We start from the raw sequence: 11,297 nt of genomic DNA, 5'->3' as shown, positions 1-11,297 counted from the left end.
CTCAATAATTTCATCCCTTAAAATAATTTATTCATGCCTTAAAATAGCTTGAATGTAACTACACCCTTGCTTCATTTAACTTTTCCAGAGTTAAAGTTAAAATTTTAAGAACAAAATATCTTAAATTTCCAGTTGCACCAAAAGCAAATGGAAGTGCAGTTTAAATTTCTTAAAGGAGTATATCGTTCCAGAGAATGTTTGAGATATTGATTTGGGTTAACAGTTGCTCTTTTTGTAATGATCAGATTGACACAAGAGAACATGTTTTTTATGATTGTAAATTTGCCTGTGCCTTCTGGGAGGATCTGCATTACTGGTTATTTCCTAAATTTGAAAATGTACCTGAATAACAAAGGAAAATGTAATATACATGCTCAGACTACCTGATCCACACGGTCAACTGTAGCAAACGCTACAAAATATTTCATTTTTGGGGGAAATATTTGTTTAATTCAGCCATGTTTGAACCAGAAACTGATTCAGAAGAAGAAAAAGAGAAAATTATACAGGGTCGTCTACAAGTCGATGTATCAGAATGGTGATATGTACCACTCTTTACAATGCCAGACACATAACAGTAATTGATATGACTAGCCTTTGGTTTGACTACATTATCAAACAGCTAATAATGTGTTACTAATGTTACAGAAACCATGTTCCCGGTCACCATTTTAGAGTCTGACAGCTGCCTTCTGAAAATCAGCATCTTAGAAATGCTTTGAACATAGAAATTCAGTGGAGAAAAGCACGCCACACGTTGACAGATTGGTTACATGTTTGTGACGGTAGGAAACAGTTTTTGAGACTGTTATTGGTACGCTGCAGTTTTAAGGAGAAAATACTCAGCAATGCTGTTGACTGATGAATTTGGTTTGTCTTAAACATATTAAAATCACCTCATAGATAAACAATAAAAACTTGATTTTCACCATATGTAGTCTTTAAGATCCAAAGAATTACAAAATAAAAATAGTCTATCTATCTATCTATCTATCTATCTATCTATCTATCTATCTATCTATCTATCTATCTATCTATCTATCTATCTATCTATCTATCTATCTATCTATCTATCTATCTATCTATCTATCTATCTATCTATCTATCTATCTATCTATCTATCTATCTATCTATCTATCTATCTATGTTTTTGTTTTGTGTTTTTGACACAATCGCAATGCATCAAGTTATTTGCCACCCTCCCATTTTTATCGTATGGCAAAAAGCAGCCTGAACATTCTGCCTATTTTTTTATGCTCTTCTAAAGATAGAACATCAAACAGGTTTAGAATGATATGTTGGCGAGTATGACGACAGAGCTTTCATTTTTGGGTTAATTATTCCTTTAATCAAGTTGCACCAACTATTTCTATGGTGCAAAGTTACAATTCCATTTCATTCTCAGGCTTTTGACTCTTGTCCCAGTGCAGAGGTCCATTCCTCATTCAAACAAAAATTACAGTGTCTCAAGCATTTACTACCCCCCTTAAAAAAAAAAGAAAACAAAGTGCCTTCCCTCAGCACAGAACAGGATCCCAAGCAATCTGTTATCAATTTAAGGCCGTGTATCCAGGGAAAAGCACATGATTCCGTCCAAGATATAAACGATAACAAACGTGCTTGAGGTCTTTTGAAGTTACGATGACAACATTCTCTGAAAAAAAAAAAGTGCTCAAATTCGAGTTAACAGATATAAACGGATGGGAAAAAGTCCAAGATTTCCAGGCCTTAATTTTTTCCTCAGGTGAAAGTTTAAGCATGTGGGTGGAGGTGGAAATTGAGAGACTATTTTTAGTTTGTGGCTGCCATTTCTGTGCATTTTTCCACAGCGATTACATACAGTAAATGGAGAAAACATCTGCCACTCTGTAAATCAGTAAATCCTCCTAAAGGACTTCAACTAATCTTAACACCTCCTTTATTTTCCTTGGCAACAGTCTATTTTTTTTTTTTTGCTGTGGACTTCCATAAATGTTACAATTTAAATAATTAATATTTTGAGGCATGTGGATAAACCCCCCGCCCCATACATCATATCCTTTCTGCCAAAGTACCAGAACACAACCAGCGACGCAGGCATGTGTTGGCAGTGTCATGTGTGACACTTCAGGCATTCAGTCGGCATGCCTATGAGGCCTAAGCAAAATTCCAATCAGAAGAATGTCAGTCTCTCCATTCATATGAATGAGACCCACACTAGAGCTCTGATTATACAGGGGGCAGCTGTGGAAGAAAGCACCTGTTCCCTCGCCAATTCCCAGAGTTCTTGGCATTAGGTAAAATTTTTCATGGCAGAGTACCCTCAGGCCATATGAGTTGGCGGTGCCAGCTGAGTTTCAAAATGTAAATAAGGGCTAGTGTTAACTGCAGTACATTGAGAGCTGTGGCATCCAACGACTCAAATCAGTTGATCCCCGTTAATAAAGAGCGATTTCCCAGCATGTTACGATTGGCATGCCATTACCAGCCTCACCAGAGATTCTGTTCCTGTCAGGACGGATGTGTTAGCTTCATATCACCCCAGCTGATGTGTAAGTATTTACCATACATAGTGACAAGATACAGTACTGTTCAAAAGTTTGGGGGCAGTAAGATTTTTTAAAAGAAAATGCTGTTCTTTCTATTCATCAAAACTAAAATGTATAACAGTTTCTTCAAAAATATCAAGCAGCTGTCACGGTGTATTTTGGTTTTGTTTCATGTTCATGTTTTTTATTTTGAAATAAAAGGGGGGGCAATAGGTACCTGGCTAAGGCCACGGAAGCCATGCCTCTCTGGTCCCTTGAACTTCCTGCACCACCATGGCTTCCTTAACTTCCTGCACCGCCATGGTCCCTTGAACTTCCTGCACCGCTATAGCTTCCTGAACTTTCTGCACCACCACCAGGGCTTCCTGAACTGCCTGCTCCGCCATGGCCGCCCGTCTCTGCCTTGGCAGGGACCATGTCCTGTTCCCCTGCATGGGCCTGGCCCACAATCCCTTCCCCAAGACCTCCTCCACTCCACCACCCTCCTGGACTTTATGATGTTTTGTTTTGTTTTTGTTGGGCGTTGGGAACCGCCCATAGAGGGGGGGATATGTCATGGTGTATTTCGGTTTTGTTTCATGTTCATGTTTCATGTCTTTTATTTTGAAATGTATCACAGTCATGTGATTTCCTTGCCCTCATGTGATCATGCCATGTGCTTCTCTAGTCTCTCGTGTCATGCTGTCATTGTCTTGATTGTTCACAGGTGTGTCTTGTTTAGTCATTAATCTTTGTGTATTTAAGCCCTCATGTTTGCCTTGTTCCCTGGTCGAGTATTGTATTTGTTTCCTGTAAACTGCTGTTGGTGAGCTCTTTGTCAAGTCATTGTTTCTGTTTGTTCACATTGGATTATTTGCAATAAAACCACCCTTGGGTTCTTCAACACTTGCCTCCAGTGGACTATCATTATAGCAGCACAACTCAGAAATTCAGATTTGCCATCACAGGAATACATTTTTTAAAAGATTAAAATATAAAATGTATTAAAATTGTAATGTGTTTACTCTATAAACCTATGAATTGTGACAGAATGTTTCTAATCCTTTAAAACTGTTGTTTGGTGTGACATACCTGTATTTTGTGCTTGCGGCCAAAAACACCAGGAGACTGTCTTTTAAAACAGTTTTCAGCTCATTTAACCAAGGGTGTTGGGCAGATGGTGGGGCAGCGGTGCTAAGTCAGCTCTGTTAATTCATGCAACAGATGTGAACACTCTTTACTCACGCTGTTTATTTCTGAATGGGCTTGACTTTCACTTCCACAACAGAAGATTGATTATGATTTTCTTTGTTATTCATCATTGGAAAAAGGTGAGTAAAAACATATCTTAACATGTTCTGTATATGGTAGCGGTGCTATATAGCACTTTAGTCAAAGAACCGGTGAAGAACCTCTGAAGAACCGCTGAAGAATCACTGAAGCACCAAAATTGGTGCTATATAGCACTTAAAAAGGTTCCCCTATTACCCCTTTTCCACCAGAATGAACCGGGTGCTAGTTCAGAGCTAGTGCTAGTCCCAGTTCATAGTTGGTTCGACTGAGGAGCCTTATAAGAACCGTTTGCTTTTCCACGGCCTGAGAGCCACAACAGAGCCAGGTCTTACGTCACTGTATACGTCTCATCTTTCTCAGCAACGCTAGCGAGGCAGCGGGAAACACAAACACACCAGGCTTGTTCGAGAGACATCGGCGCTGTGCAGACCGATCCACGCATGATATAAACACACCGCATGAATGAATCAAAAGCATAATGAGTCATATAATCTCGCTGGACTCGTTGTCATACGGCGATCGGTCTGCACAGCACCGCTGCGAACAAGCCTTCCAACAACAATGCAAACGTTGCGTTACTATTGATTCACATGGCTTTACGATCCTACATCGGCATCAAAACACAACGAAAACACAGCGAATCCAACGCATTCATGCAGTTCACCGTAATTTGTATAGACAGAGATTACAAACGAGCAGCAGCTGTTAGCTCCATTAGCTGCTATTTCAAAAATGGCGGATCTCAAGTTTGTGTTCGTCGTGTTGACCCCGCCCCCAGCACCTGACGTAATCGGTTCCTACTTCTAGCCCTGTTCTAGCCCAGCAATGTTTTGGTGCTACTTAAGAACCACTTTTCCTGGCTCGGAGCTGGGGCTTTGGGTGTGGAAACACAAAGAACTGATTTGAAACTAGGCTCTGGCTCCGAACTAGCACCAGCACTGCCTTGGTGGAAAAGGGGTATGTGATTACGAGCCAAGAACCATTTTTGGTGACATATAAAACCTTTTTTTAGAGTGTATAGGGTACAAACCTTTGGCAGGCCTCTTTATGCTGTAATAGAGGCCTGCAAATTTTGTAAATGTTATCAAATCTAACCAGGTAAATCTCCAAAAAAATCCTCTTATCTACAATCTTCCTTGGCTATACAATCATATTTACTTGGAGGGAATGACAAAAATAAAATAGAGTAGAGCTGAATGTAATACAGAGGCTTAGTTTCACAGACTAGGCTTAGATTAGGACATTTAAGTAGCTTTTATAAATGTGCCTTAGGAAAAAAAAAACTGGTGTGTCTAGAGATAAAACAATGAGACATTTTAAGATAAGTCAGTGCAAATTGCTTTCAGTTATAGGAATAGTTCCCCCAAAAATGAAAATTATGCCATAATTTACTCACCCTCAAGCCACCCAAGGTATAAAATGACTTTCTTCTGTCTCAATTGGAGTTATGTTAAAGGAATTGAATTGAGAAATCTACTTTTCATTCAGCCTTTGATAGCTATATAAAAGTTAATTGTGATATAAGAATATCCTGTACATTTCGGAGCTGAAAACTTCCTTGTTAGTCAAAGAAAAGCTTTTATTGACACCAGACCCAGCAAACGCTCGATCTCAGAATGTGCCAACCCTTGACGTCAGAGTGTGATGAAACACCGCCTTAACCGAAGAAGTACGCCTAATTCTGTAGCCCCGCCCACCGACTTGTGCAAGAAATGTAACATAAATAACATAGGCCTACGTGGAGCTAAACGGATCGCCATACCGTGCAATAAACATGCTGCATAAGCTTAATTCGGAATGAATGCATGGATGAACTAGCCTGGATGCCAGCCGAATTTAGCCCCGCCCACAAATTTTTTTGCTCGGGCAATTCGATCTGGACTCGCTCCATAGAGGAGGAATTATGCCCGAACAGAAACTGTTCGGACCAATGAAATCATCAGGGTGGGCTTTAGACGATGATGGACAGATGATCAACAGCAACGTAATCATCCACGTCATCGAAGGCTCTTGGGTTGAATTTGCTCTTATCCTAAACGGAGAACTTGTTCGTATATGCATTCACCTTCACTATTTCTCTCAGAAACGATGATCGTGTTGGTAAGTACTCTGTGTATCCTTAAATTATTTTATTACTGGCAAAGATTGTTTACACTCATCTTTTTCTTGTAACGTTACTTAATCCAGCGTGCGTGGAGACAGGGTTTCCAAGTGTTTTTGCAATGTCGCGCACAATTGCTACTCAAAACTATAGCCCAAAACAATAACTTTCCGGGGGGTTCTCCGGAAAAAAATGGTGTTTGGTTGGCAAAATATGTTATTTTGGCAAGGTTGCCTGCTAAAATTCGCATTCCTGGGTTTATATAATCACATAATTGGGGTCGCTTCAACCCGCGGACATGGAGAAAAACACGGGCTTGGTAACACAGTGCAGTTGAGTTCTGTTGACATTTGACAACTAACGTTACGCGTCGCTCCGTTGCTCTGATTGGTTGTGGGTCTATCCAATTGAGGTCTTTTCTGGCTCGGTTGAAACACGCCCCATAATCAAAGCTCAATGGAGCGGTACCAGACTCATATTCTGACTAGAATTGAGTATGGCCACGGCAGGCTATGGATGAACTTTATTTTTAATGAATATCCAGCTCACGTGAGGAAGACATTGCGCGTTTGTTCCTTCATTTCAACACGGATTCGTTTGTAAACATGAGACTGGATTTGCAGACAGGATGAGATTACATGAATGAATGAAGCAACACACTTACGTGAGTAAAATATATATTTTTTATATGAGATAGGATTGCATTGTCACAGATCATTTGATATCTATTGATTATGTGTACGTGTCTAGCTGAACATAACTTACCACGCTGTCACAGGCTGGAGAATCCTTTATTTGATGAGTTGTTGGTTCATTGTCCTGCGATTCGTGATCAGAATCTGACATATTTGGCCCTGGGCTTGCAAAGCCCAACATGTATTTTCCAGACGGGCTACCAAAACGTATCACCTGCATTTTAAATAGTAAAATAACATTCCTTTCTTGATGTGCATTGTTCGCTCTCTTGACTTGATATTTGAAAGAAAAATACAATCGCGGAAGTTTTGATCATACTGATTAGTCTCCCAGCTTTGTAATGGCATTGAATCGTGACAGAGTTTTTGAATCCATACGACGTACAGCTGTTCATTACAGTTTATCAAGTTTTAAATATGGGTATTTTTCTTACAAATAGCCATCGCTTCGCTACAGAAGGTCGTATGGATCACTGTTATGATGGATGGTAGAGTTGTCAAAAGTACAGACTTCAGTATCAAAAACAATGTGACGATACCAGCATTTCCCTTTAGCATTTTAAGCGCTGTTGAACGGATTCTTAAACACCTCTGATTGGCCATTGTGTTCACCTGCCAACATATATGTCTGTGATTGGCTACAATAAATCAAAGCTCTTCACAGAGTGCTTCAATGACGCTTGCTTTTCACCGAGCGCTTACACAGATACACACGGGAGTGTTTGAAAGGGAGATCTATCAGCGGATCCCTAATATTTCCAATTATAGTGGATCCGCTGATAGATGCTTGCTTTCAAACGCTCCCGTGTGTATCTGTTTAAGCGCTCGGTGAAGAGCGTTGATCACTGTAGCCAATGTCAAATTACAGGTATAAATGTTGTTTTTATTTTTGGTTGAACTATTCCTGCTCAACATGCATTTTAGTCTGGGACTAGGCTTAAGCCTTGTCTGTGAAACCGGGCAAGAGAAGTTCTCTCAAGGGTAATATTTCAGTGAATAAAAGGTTTTACGTCAAAAGTCCACTTACACAAATGTGTGTTTTTTTCTCGAGCAGCGGATTCTGTCGGTTGGTTTCAAACACCTTGTTCAAATGCGTTTTTAAAATTTTGCTACAATTTATTAACTTAAATACAATAGACCCTTTTCACAGACTGTGATGATGCATTTTAACGGTCATCAATATCGTAAATCCTGCAACGTTTTTTGTATAAATTTTTTTTTTTAAATGTATGTACATTTATAACATTAATACTTAGTATTTTATTACTTTTGCATTAAATTACAAAATCAAGTTACCGCTACTGTGAGGGTGTTTCTAATACAGCGTCTATGGGAGTGATCTTTCTCTCTTTTAACTGCCATTATCAATCTCACTCTATTTTTCCCTCTTTTTCAAAGTTGTGAAATCAATATTGTGGTATTTTTCTTTTGCTATTTAAGCAAATGGGCGCACAACATTTTATTTTTATGTATTCTCTCATTCACAGCTATAATAGTTAACCCAACTATGACGACTTCCGCTTTGAGAAACCAGGAAATGTGAAAAGGGTCTATTTAACTGAATGATTCATTTAATCTAATGAAAAATTGCCTTTTTCACTGTTATTAATATTAAAGTCAGGAACATAACCTCACACCCTCAGCGGAAACGGTATTATACGCTTGATTGTCAGGGCCGGATTAACATACGGGCTAGGTGGGGCTGAAGCCCCAGGGCCCGAGCACGGAGGGGGCCCGTGATTGGCCGAGAAAATGATTGACAATCGATCGGGAGCACCTAAAGTTTTCCTGTTGGGCCGCTCGCAAAACCACACCACGCCCCCACAAATTAAGCGCTGTTATTTAGGCTACTGGAGTGCTGCGAGTGCATGGGAAAATCAAAAGCCAGGTGAAGAAACGGCGCTACCTGAATAAACCGCACGCGCATCCAGCAGTGGCAGCGCGAGAGCAGCTGGGTCGTCGCTGACAAACTCGTTCGGCGCTTTCGCCGCTCCATTGAAGTCATAACGAGCGCCAGGCAGTCGTTTTATCCATTTGAATTTGATACAAGCTCAACATCATGTGTACAGTAAAGGCTCTGTGGCGAAATTGGCTGAACCAGACTGAAAAGCTCCGACCATGTCTGAAGTGATGAGGTAAATATAGACTACACGATGGCCGTAGCCAGCTATGAGGTCTCCGAGGTCCGGACCGCTGTATTTTTCCGAGGTGTAGGCTACATAGCTAATAAATGTTGTGAAATAATTGACCACCAATAGAGTGCTTTATGTACACATAAGCTGCTGCGCGAGTCACGCGACGCTTCAGTAAACGGTGTGAGATGTAAGTAGCCTATACATTATAGCCAAACTAAACATTTCATATTTCAAACAACGTTCAATGTTAAACAACGAACAGACTATCAGCCAGAGCTCAGCTTTAGGAGGGGAAGAGACAGGGCAAGAGAAGGAAACTGAGAGAAAAAGAATGAGAGAGTGATGAAATGAGGAGAGAGCAGGTATGACCAGTGTTGCCAACTCTGGCAAGACAAATACATGGATTTCTCGGCGACGTCATCACTGCTTGCGCACGCACCCGAGAGGCAGAAAGAAGAAACCTCTCGTGTTGTAGGTTAGTAGCGGCGTGTCTGTAAGTCAAAATGCCAAGGAGTTGCTGCGTGGTTAATTGTACCAACAGATCCAGTGCTGGGTGCCTGATGTTTAACATACCTAGGGGGAAGCATGCGTTTGCCAAAAAATTATTACCTAACATGATCATTCATACATGTATCACAGCAACACTGCAAAATTAAAGACAGACAAACAGATCCAACTAAAATCACGTTTTATTGAGTCAGCAGTTATATACAAACAATAAGGAAAGCTTCAATGTTGTTGCAGTAGCGGGCCAGCGATCTGTCTTTCTGCCTCCAGGATGCGCACGCACCCTGTAATGTTTGTAAACAGGAAACCCGTGTATAAGCAACCACAGCTTCAAAAACAAGCCCAATATTATTATATTATTTATTATCATCAATATAATTTATTATCAGTTATTTTGTTATCAATAAATGAGCCTGCAACATTTTAAACTGAAACCTCTCTGAGTTTGAAAAGCAAAAACAGATGTGATTTTACAAAAAATCATCAAATTGCAATAAAGGGCATGAAATATCCTCCAATCAGCAGTGAACAGAAGAGGTTTGGAGATGGAAAAAGTGACGTGAAGGCCAATTTAGTCGGAGTTAGTGCACACATATTAGGTGCAGAGTAGTTAACACGCACTACAAACTGTGAAAAAGACAAGCCCTGCATCTCAATCTGATACTATCTGCCCTAAATAGTATTGAAAATTACTAATGTCACATGCTATTTAGGATGGATAGTATGCACATTGGGATGTATGCAAGCACTAAGGGAGTGCTGCAATATAGCCACATATTTATTATAAATTAATTGGGAACCATACCTACTGTTAGTATACTAGTTTTTATTTTTATTATAGCCTGTAATGATAAATATGTTATACAAATATTTTTTTAAATTAAATGAGGTGCCTGTCCTCCCTGTTTCCTCTCCATCTCTGTTCATCTCTGCTGGTGGCATTGTTTGTGGAAATGTATACGTCTATTTACGTCTACTAACTATCATTACGTGCATTTATAATGTCACATTGAATGCAATTTTTCTTCAATGAGGGGGAGAAGGAGGCGGGATGTGAGAACTAATTACTACAGCATTTGTATCATAGCACTGATTGGCTATTAGCTTTGAGAAGACAGTGTCAGTCAATGTATTGGACAAAACAGCGACCATAAATGTAAAGAAATGAAGTTGCTTGTCATATTTCCCTAACAAGCAAACACATTTTTTAAAATAAGCCCAAAAAACTGCAACACGTGTTTTTTTTTTACACGACCTGCCATAAAAAGAAGCCCAAAGTCGCGTGTTATACTATGGGTATGACAATCTACGGCCCACCTGCATGGTTTTGAAAGCTTATTATTAAAAAAAATGTAGCCTTCAAACATCTTAAAATGCACATATATAGATCAGAGAAATCAAAATTTTCTTGGGGGACCATGCCCCCAAACCCCCCAAAATACCTCAAATTTGGGACCTCACAGGTTTTAAAACTCCTTAAGGCAGTTGTATATACTCAAAAGTTGTTGCTTTTTCTGGAAACCGGTTTGCTTTGACCTCATATCTGGAGTTAATGCATTTATGCATTTAAGGCCTACCGAATATTAAAATGGAAAATTCAGACAGTATATACTCATTGTATCTCTGTGCTTTGAAGATTTAGTTTTTAAAAAAATACTAATTATTTCTGTGGTAGAAAACGTTGTGGCACTAAGATCGGCTACTATGGGGGCCCTTGGGTTTGTCATAGCCCCAGGGCCCTACATGTTCTTAATCCGGGCCTGTTGATTGTATGCAAAAGCAACAAAAGTGTAAGAAAAAAGTTTTCACCTGAAATTTGGCTCTAATAGATTTATACTGCACCCTTGATTGGATATCCAGATATTTTAGAAGTGCACTAAAAAGTTAATCTTTGCCAACTTTTCCTCACTGAGTGAGAAAAAGCTGCTACATTTAATATAAGCTTCAGCCCGAGGCATGCGAACATGAACTTTACAGTGACTTTTATGGTACCCCAGACTCAGCAGTGACTTGAAACTATAAGAGCGATGTAAAACACTGGCCCCACTGGTTATTCCTG

The sequence above is a fragment of the Gobio gobio genome (genome assembly GCF_949357685.1).
Source record: "Gobio gobio genome assembly, chromosome: 15".
NCBI lineage: Eukaryota > Metazoa > Chordata > Actinopteri > Cypriniformes > Gobionidae > Gobio > Gobio gobio.
This window is presented reverse-complemented; position numbering follows the sequence as displayed.